At 40.3% G+C, this 15,090-nt stretch overlaps 1 protein-coding gene across 15 annotated transcripts in view; it reads left to right on the top strand.

The window, feature by feature from the left end:
- The first annotated feature begins 1 nt into the window (after position 1).
- Positions 2–15,090, top strand: part of PRRC2C (proline rich coiled-coil 2C) — a 95,289-nt gene continuing 80,200 nt past the window's right edge. For 9 of the 15 annotated variants that reach the window (XR_003514906.1, XM_027564799.1, XM_027564804.1 and 6 more), the window contains exon 1: positions 27–234. The gene's annotated coding sequence lies outside the window, so the exon portion shown is untranslated. Of the gene's footprint in view, positions 235–15,090 lie in introns of all 15 variants that reach the window. The other 6 variants (XM_027564793.1, XM_027564797.1, XM_027564795.1 and 3 more) reach the window with 2 other exon arrangements.

Here is a 15,090-nt window from a genome sequence, read left to right on the forward strand (position 1 = left end):
TCGTACGTAGGGGCTGGCTAGCCGCCATCTTGCTTCTTTTTCTCGCTCGCTATCTGCCTCTCGGGCGGCAGCGAAAGTGCTTTGGCGGTTTCTCCATCCTGTAGCTTCGGCTTTCCGGGTCCCGTGGTCCTTCCAGCCGCCCCCTACCCCTATTTCCCCTTTCCCTTTCCCCGTATCAGAACTCGGCGGAACCCCTCGAAGTGCGCAAACACACTCAGCTTGACACCCTGGCGGGTAAGGAAAGCGAGGGCGTAGGAGCTGTGATCAAAGCGGGCCCCATCGGGGAGGGCTGGCGTGGGGCGGCCCGGGGCATGGGAGCGCACCCCGACCCTGGTGCCCAGCGTCGGGGGAGCCGCGTGCAGTGGGGCCTTCGGGTCTGGCATCCCCTTTTTTCTCGTTTACTACCATCGTCTCTGCTTCTGGGGGAGCCTCGGCCTCCTGCTCGGGGAGCGGGAAACCGGAGTCGGATCCGCCCCATGTGGTCTGCAGCGGGAGTTCCGGACCGTCGGTCTCCTCCCACCCAGGCCTTAGCTCAGGCCCTGAAGGGGGATTACGCGTGTTGCCGGTTAAGGGAAGGGAGTTTTCCTTCCCGCAGGAGAGACGGGTGCGCGGTCTCTTTTCGTAGTGTGGGCACGCGTTCCCCAGACTGAAGGGCTCAGGTAGGCCCTTTAATGCCTGCCTTTTCTTCGCGTTCAGTGAGGGTGAAATTTGCAATGAGTCGTGTGCGGGAGAGACCGGGTTAAAGATCGGCTCGGTCAGGGGCTCTTGAGGGAATCAGCACCGTTCCTACTTCCGCTAGGGACGTGCTGCCCCCACTCCAGAGGCGGGTTCGGATAGCCTTTTCTCCCCATAGGCCTCTCCATCCCCTCACCTGTAGGGTGAATCCCACCCTGCGGCTTCCTGGCTTTGAGATAGCGTTAGTATTGGTGTTACGGTAAAGGCCCCACTTTAGGACTTGAAAAAGACATGGTGGGTGGGAGCGGGCAATAGGAATCCTGTTAAATTCTTCCTTTCCTCGAGGGGAATATGTCTAATTCCTTTAAAGGGATGTATATTTGTTTTGACCTGATGTGAGATTCTTTTGAGGTTTCTGACATGCCTGATGTTTGCTGGCTTCTAAGGCTACCCGGATTTCCGCATTGACCGATCTTCAACCTAGGTCCATAGATTCATACCTCGCCAGGGTACTTGGAATTGTACAGTAGGCGGCTGTGCTGTAGGATTTTCATTTGGAATGCCCTCAGAAGAATCAGTATTCTTGATTGGAAGGCTTGATAGGTTACTCTTGCAGATAGAAATGATAGGATGATAACTTAAGCGCCCATCAAGTCCAGCTCCAGCATTTGTTAAAAGTAGATATAACCGCCCTTGTTGGTAATTAAGATGCTGCTTTGACTGGAGCCATTTTTAGGTGTGTGCCATCAGATGCACTGCAGCATCTTTTCTGGCCCACCTCAGATGCATTGATCTCCTAAAAAGAGGAGGAATAGATGGAATTTGGGTTTCTAGCATATAATCAACTAGTAATTCTCTCCTTTTCCGTAGTGGAATTTTCAGAATATAGACTTTTAATTTTACTTTTATATTTTGGTCGAGTGAGTTCTATATATGGTTGTTTTCCCACCTCCACTAGTTGACCTTTACTGAGCACAGAAATATGCTCTTTACATACATTCTCTTTGTTAATCTTACAACAAGCCTTTGAGGGAGGTACTATCATCATCCCCATTTTACAGATGAGGAAATGAAATTTGAGAAATGAAAGTGGTTTGACCAAGGTCACAGGGCAGTTTTTGATGGTGCATAGGTTCAAACCCAGATTGTCTAAACAGAAAGGGGATGCTTTGAGCTATCAAGCTGTCTCCCTGTTCTTTGTAATTTTGTAAACTATAGTAACTAAATAAGATACAGTATTATTAGCCTAGTTTTTGTTTTGCTTGAGTCAATATAGAAACATTGTTGCATGTGAAGGTTAAAGTGTCGCAAGATGTAAAAAATAGATTACAGCTATTCTGGGGATGGGGTAGAAGCTAATTTTTGTACTTTCTATGATTTAAAGGACAATTGAGTAACAGCTCTATGGTATAACATGAGTTTTAAATTCTGCTATCTGGCCTGTATTGATAAAATATTTTCTCATCTGTAAACTGGAGATGATAATAACTCCTTCAAAGAAGTCTTGCCATAGGATTATCATAGATAATGTATGTAAAGGGCTTATTGCTGTGCTCATACATACTAAGACGTCAACTAGCAGTGGAAGGAGAATGGCAGGATAATGGTAGAAGAAAACACTCTCAGCAGAGGGTAACCTGTATATTTTCAGAACAGGGTATACCTTCTTTGATAACTTAATAAATAGTCCACCCCCCCCTTTTTTTTTTTAAGATATTTTTAGACCTAAATATCTTTTTTACAAAACACGTGTGTGTTAGGTTTTGTTTCTTAAAGATTTCTTCATGTTCTGAAGTCAGTACACCTGGTATCAATATATTGGACATGACTGAAAATACAGAAGTTCTGCCTCATCCCAATTCCTGTCTCTCCTCTACCCTTACCCCTCTGTCTTTACTGGTAATATATCTTTGAAGACTAAATTATGTCCTCCAAGACTATATTAAACCTCCAAGTGATTTCCTCCCTCTGTCGTCTCCCAAACACCACTTCAGTATGTAAGTCACTTGAGTAACTTGTGTTTCAGATTCTATTTATGCTGTATTTGTGTAAGGCAAGGATTGATCACTGATAAAATGTTAACACAAATTGGTATAGAATCCTGTTCTTACCATGAAGGAGATCCAGAAGTTGTGTCTGCTTGAGTTATGACTAATATACCTTCAGTAAAGCAAAACTTGTCATTTTATGAACTGGCAAACCCCATGAAAACTTCTCAGTCTATGTTAACTGTTGTTTAGAATTGATATGTTAGTTTTGAGTCATAACATTTTAAACTTCTCAGTAATGCCCTTGATGCATCAGTCAGTACATCTTTTGGGATAAAAGTGTTCTCTGGGGAGGCTAGCTTCAGTAAACTTTTTATTGTGTATCCACCACCACCACCCTCACCCCAGGCTAAATATAGTCTGACCTTTTTGCCAGTTATATTTCTAGTCATTATTTTGCTCTTGATTGACAGAATGCCTATCACATTTTGGGGCCTGTGTTTGAACATATTTGCTGGCAAATCAGAAGAAAGGCTGTTACTGAGTTTCAACAGTTGTCTGGTTGGCAGACAAAAACTTTTATGTGGTTAGTCTGTACCTAGAGTTGAACACAAGATAGCAATGAAATTATTTCTGTCAGTGTAATACACTGATCCGTATGTGGTAGTGCTGGGTGTTCTACATTAAAGAAGAGTAGGACATCATCAGCATTTGTGGAGCACTTCAAAACGTTATTGGGTGTTATTTACGTAACATTATCTAGTAGTATTCTATTTACTTGTCTGTTCTGATACTAGTCTGTTTTCCCTTACTAGACAGTTTCTGTGTTCTTATCACTTTGTACAATACTTGGCATATGCCTAGAGTTTATTATATGTTAATGAGACTAGGAAACACAAAGATTAGACCCACAACTAAGGTTCAGCTGGCAAATAGTGGGGCAAAAGAATACCCCATCATCCCTCGCCCCGCACCTTTATTTACCTACTGGAATCAAATGCTTTCAGGTAGTTTGTGTTTCTGTACTGTACATTGTGAGATTTACTTGCATCAGATTATCCTTCCTAATTTTTAGATTTATTCAACAACATTACAGTTCTTTTAATTTTGTAAGACACAGTGCATCAGAGGGAAATGGCTTTTGGTTCCTACTTCCAAGATGCTCACAGTCTTTAATATTAAAAGTTACTGTGTGATCTTTGGATTCATACTAGAAAATTAAAAATATACAGGCAGGCAATGAAAATTTGGGCAGAAAATTCATATATGGAAAACTGTCTATAGTATAGGTCAAGTGTCCAGTTGATTACAAGTAAAGGCATGATGGCCAGAAGAGACTTAACTGTAATTATTAATAGTCAGTGAGCACTTATCATGCCAGGCACTGAACTAAGAACACTTTGAGGATTCTCTCATTCCATACAATAAGTCTACAATGTGGATTATTTTATTAACATGACACAAGTAGAAAACTGGGATTTAAAGAGATTTAGTAATTTGTTCAAAGTTACTTAGCTAGTAAGTGAGATTTGAATCATTGACCCAGGGCCTCAGTGCTTAACTTGTATACTACATGAATTTCCCAGTGGCCATTGTTTCCCAAACTTTAGTCATTTACAGTTTTTGTTTTATCTTCAAACCATCTGTCAACATTTTTCTTTAATTCAGCTTACCGTCTTTTAATTAAATGAATTTGAAAGAAAAATTTACATGATTATTCGGTGTTAGAGTTTCCCCTCATATGTGTTGAAGTAAACATGTAATTTTAAATATCCCCTTATGGACCACTTAAAATCATGTAATATACCATCAGTAGTCATTTGTATTCCACCCTTTGGAACAAAACTGCTGTAAGAAATGAATCCTGCATAGAATCAGGCAGCAGTTAGCATTAATGAAGGCCAGAAGTGATGAAAGTCCAGAAATAGATTCATCAAACAGGAAATAGCATTGCAGGAGTAGAGATAGAAATTAGAACCTTAACTGCATACTTGGGTCAGCCATGACCAGGATAAACTGCAAGGTAGAATGGGTTTATTTAGACAGAGAAATGTAATAGGATGTCTAAGACAATCTATGGCAAGAGAAGGAGAACACTAATGAGTAACTTGTCACTACAGAAATCAAAGTGAAAGAGAAAAGTCTGAAAATTAGGTTTTGTTAGAGCCAAATATAGCCAAGTTCAGAAAAATATGTGAAAAGTGGCTCTTAGGCTTTGGCTTGAGTGATTGGTGGTGGACCCTAACAGAATGTAGGTCAAGTAATGAGGTTGAAAGGTTAAGCATGGAGGAATTAGTAGTGAGACTTCTTAATTTTTAGGTAGGTTGAATATTCAAATAAGCTCCGGACTAGGAGTTTTAAAACCTAGGGTTAGTCCTTTTGTCACTTTGTGCCAAAAGCTGTTAAACTTTTGGGGCAACTGACTTGGCTTCTTCAAATTGTAGATACACTGTATTCATCTGGAAAATAAAGATAATGCCTGTTTTCCCTATCTTAGTGGATTGTTACAAAGATCACATTAAATGTGTTTCCTATGCTTCGAGAGTCCCTTGGACTGCAGGGAGATCCAACCAGTACATTCTAAAGGAGATCAGCCCTGGGATTTCTTTGGAAGAAATGATGCTAAAGCTGAAACTCCAGTATTTTGGCCACCTCATTCGAAGAGTTGACTCATTGGAAAAGACTCTGATGCTGGGAGGGATTGGGGGCAGGAGGAGAAGGGGATGACAGAGGGTGAGATGGCTGGATGGCATCACTGACTCGATGGATGTGAGTCTTGGTGAACTCCGGGAGTTGGTGATGGACAGGGAGGCCTGGCATGCTGCAACTCATGGGGTTGCAAAGAGTCGGACACCACTGAGCGATTGAACTTAACTGAACTGATGCTTTTTGAATGTAATATTCTTTGACATCATATGAGTCTTCCCTGATGGCTCAGAAGATAAAGAATCCACCTGCAATGTTGGAGACCCAGGTTTGATCCAGGTTGGAAAGATTCCCTGGAGAAGGGAATGGCTACCCACTGCAGTATTCTTGCCTGGAGAATTGCATGGACAGAAGAGCTTGGTGGGCTAAAGTCCATGGGATCGCAGAGTCAGACACGACTGAGTGACTAACATGAGTCCTAACCACATTTAAAACAGAAAAACATGAAAAATAGAAATTGGAAGGCTTCCACTGAGGATATTCTCAATGAGACTGGAAGATCTCCTCATGGATGTGTATGTAGTTAGAGAATGGGTGTCTACAGAAGTTAAAATTGATCTTCCTTCCGCATTCTTTCCTCATTTATAATCTGAAAGTGCAGGGCTGCTGTCTATGGTTCTACCAGTTGTGTACTGCACAGATGCCAGGCTGAGGGAGGTAGCAAGGGCTGAAATCCATCCATAATCTGCTTGCAGAGTCCTGTGCCCTTTGTAGGCCTCCTAGGGGAAGTACTCTTGCCTGGAAAATCCCATGGAAGGAGGAGCCTGGTGCACTGCAGTCCATGGGGTCGCTAGGAGTTGGACACGACTGAGGGACTTCACTTTCACTTTTCACTTTCATGCGTTGGAGAAGGAAATGGCAACCCACTCCAGTGTTCTTGCCTGGAGAATCCCAGGGACGGGGGAGCCTGGTGGGCTGCCGTCTGTGGGGTCCATAAGAGTCGGACATGACTGACGTGACTTAGCAGCAGCAGTAGGGGAAGTTGTGCTTCCTCTTCTCCCTCCCAAGGCATCAACCCCCTCACCAAGAGGAGTACCTGTTTCTTCCCAGAGGGTGTGTTTTCCTGTTTGCACAAAGGCCCTGGGAAGGCCAGTGCTCTGAAAGGCTCCTTAAGGAGAGATGTTAAGGATGCGTTTAGAATGTCAAAAACAACTGGGAGACTGGAGAAATGGTCTCTAGGAACAGAAGGCCTAGAACTTACTACCAAGATGGGTTAAGTAGTTGCACAACAGCAAGTACAGAATTTCAGTTTATCTAGTATATTTTAAAGATGGGCACTATAACGTATTAAACATTTCTAGTAATTTGGGAACAGTATATTAAAATATACATAGATTATCAGCTTTCAGAGAGGCAAGAGCATACATGAGTAAAACTATACTTACTATTTAATCTTTAAAAAAAAAACTAAATATTTTGGCAATATGATTATTGTTGCTTGACCTGTACTTTTAAGTAACTTAATGTTTGGTTTAAATTTTGTAGATCTTAACTGAAGAATATTACATGAAAAATTGCTTCTGAAATGAGACAGAGGAATTTTGTTTCAAAAGCAGGAAAAGGATGTTATTGAAATCTTTTGACAGAGATATGGAAGATTGGTTATATTGCTGTATAAGTGTTAAAATTAGATTAAGAAAAACTGGATTTTTCAATGTACAGTTCTGTAAGTTTTGGTAATGTGTAGTTACATGTAGCTACACAATACAGAATGTAGAAAGGTGAAATATCTCCCAGCTGTAGAATCAGTCTTCTGACATTTTGGAGACACATTATCTCTCTTGAAGAAAGAACTGTTGAATATGGATTGAAAAGTCAAGAACAGCTTACATGTGCTGATTGCTTGAAATCCTGACCTTACCATCACCACCACCAACCCACCCCACCCCCCAAATTTTTTTTCTTTCGGTTGTATTTGTCACAAACCTGAAAACATAGTATAAAAGTGGAAGTAGAAAGAGCTGGGTAAGTTAACATGTCTCGAGACAGATCGTTTTAATGGTGGAGGAATAGAGCCAGTGCTTGATGGGGAGGGATGCTAACTAGTTTTCTATACTTAAAAATTAAAACTTTAAATTCCAACCCTTAAAGACAGCTTTTTAGTCGTATGAAAAGTTTTGAATAATTAATGATGTTGGATGACCATCTTAGGACAGTGCTTCTCTTTTTCTTCCGTAATACCCAACATACTTAACCTTGCAAAAAAACAAAGTTCACTAAGAAATTATTTATTTTTTATTTATTACATATAAGTTTGAAAGTGTTAAATTAGCATTTATTAAGCTTATTATTAAGTACTAGACACAATTTAACAGCTCTGTACACACTTAAGACTCACAACAGGCCAGAAGATGTAGCCCACAGATGGGGAAAGAAAAATTCAGAATTACATTTAATGACAGAAAATGCTTATGCCATAATATGTGTATGCCACAATTATGCTATAAAAATATCACCCAGCTACTAAATGTTAGCGCTGAGATTTAAACTGAATCAGTTTTTAAGAGAAGTAATTGTGTAATAGGAACAATTTTAAAATATTTCAGATTGTCCAAAAGAGTGCTCTGACAGTCACTTTATAGAGGAAGTGATAGGCACACAGCTTCACTTTGCTGGTTTATAGTAGTTTATAGTACAGAAGATTTGATAGCTACATTTCTTTTCTGATTTTTAAGGCTTTCTTGGCCCCAGAGTCTTAATTTCACATTTCATTTACTAAGAACAGCCTGAGTGCTTCTACCATTTTGATTAGAATGCCAACAGATCTATTTATATTACACTTTGTTTTTTTAAATGACAATTTTTAATGCTTTTGCTGTAGTGATATTGTAGTAGAGGCATTCAACATATGGCGATATTCTTAGCTTTACTATTATAGAAGCAGATGATCTTAAGAAATATTGGCTATCACTCTTTGATTTATTTTTTTAATTTATTTTCTATCAAAATGTGGTTGATTTACAATATTAGTTTCAGGTGTACAGCACAGTGACTCAGTTATACATATATATTCTTTTCTAAGTTATTACAAGATGGTGAATACAGTTCCCTGTGCTATACAGTAGATCCTTGTTTATTTCTTTTATATATAGTAGTATGTATCGTTAATCCCAAACTCCTAATTTACGCCCCCCTTCCCCAAATTCTTTTCTCATTGGGAACCATGTTTGTTTTCTTTGTCTGTGAATCTATTTCTGTTTGGTAAGTCAGTTCATTTGTTATTTCCCTAGATTCCACATATAAGCAGTATCATATCCTTGTCTTTCTTGTCAGAGTTACTTAGTATGATAATCTCTAGGCCCATCCATGTTGCTGCAAATAACGTTACGTCATTCTGACTTTAGAATTACTAATTATGAGCCTCCCTGGTTGGCTCAGTGGTAAAGAATCTGTCCGCAGTTCAGGAGATATGAGTTTGATCCCTGGGTCAGGAAAATCCCCTGGAGATGAAAATGGCAACCCACTCCAGCTTCTTGCCTGAGAAATCCTATGAACAAGAAGAGCCTGGTGGGGGTCTTCATGGGGTCACAAAAGAGTTGGATACTATTTAGCAACTAAACAACAACAAAGTGATTATAACAGTTAAAAATGAAAGTGACCATAGAACTTGACCAGTTCATTCTCATTCAAAGCAGAAGTTACCTTTTAAAATATTTTTGATAAAGGCTTATCTTGGTTCTGCTTGAATGTATCTGGTGCCCAGGAAGATGCTGTAGTTGACCTTTGGCATTCATATTTTAAGGTCTTCTAAGTTTCCAAATATTTGAACACCATAATAGCATTCAGACCTCTTCACTTTCTCTTGGCTTCCATCATCTGCACCAGAATTTGGCTTTCTTTTCAGAGCTCTTCTTCCCCTCCCCACCCCCATCTCCACCCCCACACACGGAAACAGTTATGTATCTCTTCACAAGAGTTACTGTTTCTCTAAAAACCAAAACAAGCCATGGGCATGGAACATCAGGAGGGAGAGAGAATATCTTAGGTTTATTTCCTAGAAGCACCCTTCTCTCACGTACCTCATGGTATTGGATGCACATTTTGTGCCTCAGCAAAAATACGTATCACTTCATTTCACAGCTCTTTGGGTTGCTTGGCTAATGGTGAAAGTAGAGAATGAGTTTAAGATATAACTTCTTCCACCTGTGGATAAACTGAACAGAAAGTTTTTCATTTGTATCCAGTTTAGTTTGTTTTTATTGGTTATCTTAAGAATTGAGAGTAATACTCTATAAACTGTGTGATAAGCACAAGATTCAGTAGAATTGTCACAGTTCCAGAGTTGTACATTAGATTTCTGTTAAAGTAGCAGTTTTTATAAAACAGTAGTATCACACTTGGAGAAGGCAATGGCACCCCACTCCAGTACTCTTGCCTGGAAAATCCCATGGATGGAGGAGCCTGGTAGGCTGCAGTCCATGGGGTCGCTAGGAGTTGGACACGACTGAGGGACTTCACTTTCACTTTTCACTTTCATGCATTGGAGAAGGAAATGGCAACCCACTCCAGTGTTCTTGCCTGGAGAATCCCAGGGACGGGGGAGCCTGGTGGGCTGCCGTCTATGGGGTCGCACAGAGTCGGACATGACTGAAGTGACTTAGCAGCAGCAGCAGTATCACACTGCTAGCTGTCACTAACTGTCCTTTTTGATATGAACAGACTAAATCTGTATTCTATATTTATGAAAGTCAGTTCTTGAAGTATGACTATATAGCTATTTATTAGATCTAATTTAGTTCTACTCAACATTTGAATATCTTTTTAAATCTTAAGAAAATCATTTAATGCATTGTTACTCTTTCAGATGTATGTGTCATATGTGGTGTCTACTTTCCAGGTCTTTATTGAGGTTTTTGACAAGAAAAGAAAGGACAGGCTCCAATATATTCATATTTCTGGTCCCATTAATTCATATTGATTGTTCAAATATCAAAATAATTTTCAGCCTCAAATATTTTGTGATTCTCATTTGTCATGTATTTAAGGAGTACATAAAGATTAGTACTTTGATTAGTGTGTTTAAAGTCAAGCAACTAGAGGAGGGATTAATCAAAAATAAGCTTTTTAGAAAGATAATATTTTACAACATTGTAAATCAACTATATTCCAATAAAAGTTAATTTTAGAAAGAAAGGTAGAATTTTGTGACTGCTAGTTGACCTGGAACTCAAGAGTGTGGTGAATGTCTTGACTTCTTTACTTGAAATGGAAGATCTAGTTAAAATTTGAGTGATGAATGCTGTTTTCTGAAGTTATATATCAATCTTCTCTATCTTTGTTAGCTCCAGCTACCATAAGAAAAATACCTTAAACAAGAGAAATGTGTTAACCACAGTCCTGGAGGCTGGAGGTCCAAGACCAGGATGCCAGCATACTTGGGTTCTGGTGAAGTCTCCCTGGCTTGCACATGGCTGAATGCCTTCTAGCTGAGTTCTCACATGACTGAGAGAGAGCTCTAATATTTCTTCCTCTTATAAGAGTTCAGTTCAGTTGCTCAGTCATGTCTGACTCTTTTTGACCCCATGGACTGCAGCATGCCAGGTTCCTGTCTATCACCCACTCCTGGAGCTTGCTGAAACTCATGTCCGCCGAGTCGATGATGCCATCCAATCATCTCATCCTCTCTCATCCCCTTCTCCTCCTCCCTTCATTTTTTCCCAACATCAGGGTCTTTTCCAGTGAATCAGTTCTTTGCATCAGGTGGCCAATCCTTCAGCTTCAATCCTTCCAATAAATATTCAGAATTGATTTCCTTTAGGATTGACTGGTTTGATCTCCTTGCAGTCCAAGGACTCTCAAGAGTCTCCTCCAATACCACAGCTCAAAAACATGAATTCTTCAGTGTTCCGCCTTGTTTGTGGTCCAACTCTCACATCCATACATGACTACTGGAAAAACCATAGCTTCAACTAGACAGACCTTTGTTGGTAAAGTAACATCTCTACTTATGCTGTGTAGGTTTGTCATAGCTTTTCTTCCAAGGAGCAAGCATCTTTTAATTTCATGGCTGCGGTGATTTTTGGAGACGAAGAAAATAAAGTCTGTCTCTCTTTCCATTGTTTCCCCATCTATAGGCCATGAAGTGATGGGACTTGATGTCAGATCTTTGTTTTTTGAATGTTGAGTTTTAAGCCAGCTTTTTCACTCTCCTCTTTCACTTTCATCAAGAGGCTCTTTAGTTCCTCTTTGCTTTCTGTCATAAGGCTGGTGTCATCCGCATCCCTGAGGTCATTGATATTTCTCCAGGCAATCTTGATTCCAGCTTGTGCTCCATCCAGCCCGACATTTCGCATAATGTACTCTGCGTGTAAGTTAAATAAGCAGGGTGACGATATACAGCCTTGATGTTCTCCTTTCCCAATTGGAAACCAGTCCATTGTTCCATGTCTGGTTCTAACTGTTACTTGTCAACCTGCATACAGATTTCTCAGGAGGCAGGTAAGGTGGTCTGGGATTCCCTTCTCTTTAAGAATTTTCCAGTTTGTTGAGATCCACACAGTCAAGGCTTTAGGGTAGTCAATGAAGTAGATGTTTTTCAGGAGTTCTCTTACTTTTTGTATGATCCAACAGATGTTGGCAATTTGATCTCTGGTTCCTCTACCTTTTCTAAATTCAGCTTGAACATCTGGAAGTTCTTGGTTCATGTACTATTGAAGCCTGGCTTGGAGAATTTTGAGCATTACTTTGCTAGCGTGTGAGATGAGTGCAGTTGTGGGATAGTTTGAACATTTGGCATTGCCTTTCTTTGGGATTGAAATGAAAACTGACCTTTTCCAGTCCTGTGGCCACCACTGAGTTTTCCAAATTTGCTGGCATATTGAGTGCAGCACTTTCACAGCATCATCTTTCAGGATTTGAAATAGCTCAGATGAAATTCCATCACCTTTGCTAGTTTTGTTCGTAGTGATGCTTCCTTGACTTCACATTCCAGGATGTCTGGCTTAGATGAGTGATCACACCATTGTGATTATCTGGGTCATGAAGATCTTTTTTGTACAGTTCTTCTGTGTATTCTTGCCACCTTTTAATATCTTCTGCTTCTGTTAAGTCTGTGCCATTTCTGTCCTTTATTGTGCTCATCTTTGCATGAAATGTTCCCTTGGTATCTAATTTTCTTGAAGAGATCTCTAGTCTTTCCCATTCTACGTTTGTCCCATTCTAACCCAGGTATATATATGTTCCCATTCTATAGTACTTATAGAGTACTATGCCCATATGAGGCTCACTCTCATCCCCTCAGTTAACCCTGGTTACCTCCCAAAGGTGCCAGCTCCAAATACCTTATGTTAATTGGTGTTTAGGGCTTCACCATGTGAATTTTGGGGAGACACAATTCAGTTAGTAGTCACCCCTCCTTTTACAATCTATAGTGCATTGATTCAGAGAAGGCAATGGCACCCCACTCCGGTACCTTTGCGTAGAAAATCCCTTGGATGGAGGAGCCTGGTAGGCTGCAGTCCATGGGGTCGCTAGAGTCAGACATGACTGAGTGACTTCACTTTTACTTTTCACTTTCATGCACTGGAGAAGGCAATGGCAACCCACTCCAGTGTTCTTGCCTGGAGAATCCCGGGGACGGGAAGCCTGGTGGGCTGCCGTCTATGGGGTGGCACAGAGTCGGACACAACTAAAGCGACGAATCAGCAGCAGCAGCAGTGCATTGATTCTTATGCTTTTTGCATTAATATACTTCAAAATGATGTTTCTACAACAGTTGAAATACATTTGTTGATTGAGATATCACTGTCTTGTTGCTTTAACTTTTTATCCTTGATATTCAACTCTATTATAATACAGTAACTTTTGATACTGAAAACTTGAATCTTTAAAAATCTCTTAATCTCAAATGATATTTATTACTACATATTTTAAATGATATTTATTATTCCATGTTTGATGTTTATTTCTTCTGTAATGAAAATTGAGTTCTGATTTTCATATGGTGAGTTTGCCTTGGTTACTGGCTTTGATATCAAGTCATCACTTCCTATATTATGAGTTTTATTAAAGTTATTTCTTTATTAGTAAGTTTTGGTGACTTAGGCTTTGAGCTCTTACATCCAACTGATATTTTTACATTCTGCATCTCTATAGCTCAGATTTAAGTAACAATTTGGCTTCAAGAGACATTACTGAGTTAGACTGTATAGAACTTGGATCCCTCTTTATGTTAGAAATGGGAGACATAAATATCAAAGATTACTCAGGGTTTTAAACCAGAGGTTAAGGGAAATGGTTATGGTAAAATCAGGGAGAACATGTTTTGGAAAGCAGATAAACATTTTTTGAAAGCTTCTTTTAGGGGAGGGGGAATAATCTTTAATCTCCCAAAAATGTTGCAAAAATAGTTCCAAGAGGGACTTCCCTGGCTGAGACTCCCTATTCCCAGTTCAGGAGGTCTGGGTTTGATTCCTGGTCAGAGAACTAGATCCTCCATGCCTCCGCTAGGAGTCTACATGCGACATAAAGATCCTCAATGCCACAGTGAAGATCTCAAAGATCCTGCATACTGCAGCTAGGACCTGGCGCAGTAAAATAAATATTTTAAAAAACAATACAAAGAATTCCCACATGTGTTCATCCATAGTCCCTGACTATTAATGGTTATTACTGTATTCGTTTTACCATTTTCTGTGTTGTATGTGTGTACACACTCAGTGCATGTTATGTGTACTTAACTTTTCATTACCTGTAAACTTAAATTCAAATGACAAGCTCCTATGCCTCCACTTTTCTCACACAGATAGTACACTTTCTCCTGTTTTGTTGTTGTTGTTGATAAATGAACAAAGCAATCAGTAATAAACTTGATTCAGCAAGCATTAAATAATCACTATTGCTAGAGTTTTTAATTCAGTCTTTTTGAAATTTCCAGTCCCTTCTACCTTCCTTATTTTTTTCCAACTTCTCTTCATTCTTGTGAAGTTTAGACTTTCTTGAAATGTTACTCTAATCATTCTGGCAGTATCCTTAGCTCCCTTTTCTTTACACCTATCTGACACAACTCTAATTTCTTATTCAGTCCAGCTGCTTACAAAGCCTCCCATTACTCCCCACTCCTAGACGTGCTGCTAAACGTTGTTCAGTCGCTCAGTTGTGTCCAGTTCTTTGTGACCCCATGGACTGCAGCATGCCAGGCTTCCCTATTCTTCACCATCTCCCAGAGTTTGCTCAGACTCATGTCCATTGAATTGGTGATGCCATCCAACTATCTCATTCTCTGTTGTCCCCTTCTCCTCCTGCCTTCAATCTTGCCCAGTATCAGGGTCTTTTACAGTGAGTCAGCTCTTTGCGTTAGCTGGCCAAAGTATTGGAGCTTCAGCTTTAGCATCAGTCCTTCCAGTGAATATTCAGGGTTGATTTCCTTTAGAATTGACTAGTTTGATCTCCTTGTGGAGAAGGCAATGGCACCCCACTCCAGTACTCTTACCTGGAAAATCCCATGGATGGAGGAGCCTGGTAGGCTGCAGTCCATGGGGTCGCTAAGAGTCGGACATGACTGAGTGACTTCACTTTCCCTTTTCACTTTCCTGCATTGGAGAAGGAAATGGCAACCCACTCCAGTGTTCTTCCCTGGAGAATCCCAGGGTCAGGGGAGCCTGGTGGGCTGCCGTCTCTGGGGTCACACAGAGTCGGACACGACTGAAGTGACTTAGCAGCAGCAGCAGCAGTTTGATCTCCTTGTAGTCCAGGAGTCTCTCAGGACTCTTCACCACCATTC

Source organism: Bos indicus x Bos taurus, chromosome 16, assembly GCF_003369695.1.
Source record: "Bos indicus x Bos taurus breed Angus x Brahman F1 hybrid chromosome 16, Bos_hybrid_MaternalHap_v2.0, whole genome shotgun sequence".
Taxonomy (NCBI): domain Eukaryota; kingdom Metazoa; phylum Chordata; class Mammalia; order Artiodactyla; family Bovidae; genus Bos; species Bos indicus x Bos taurus.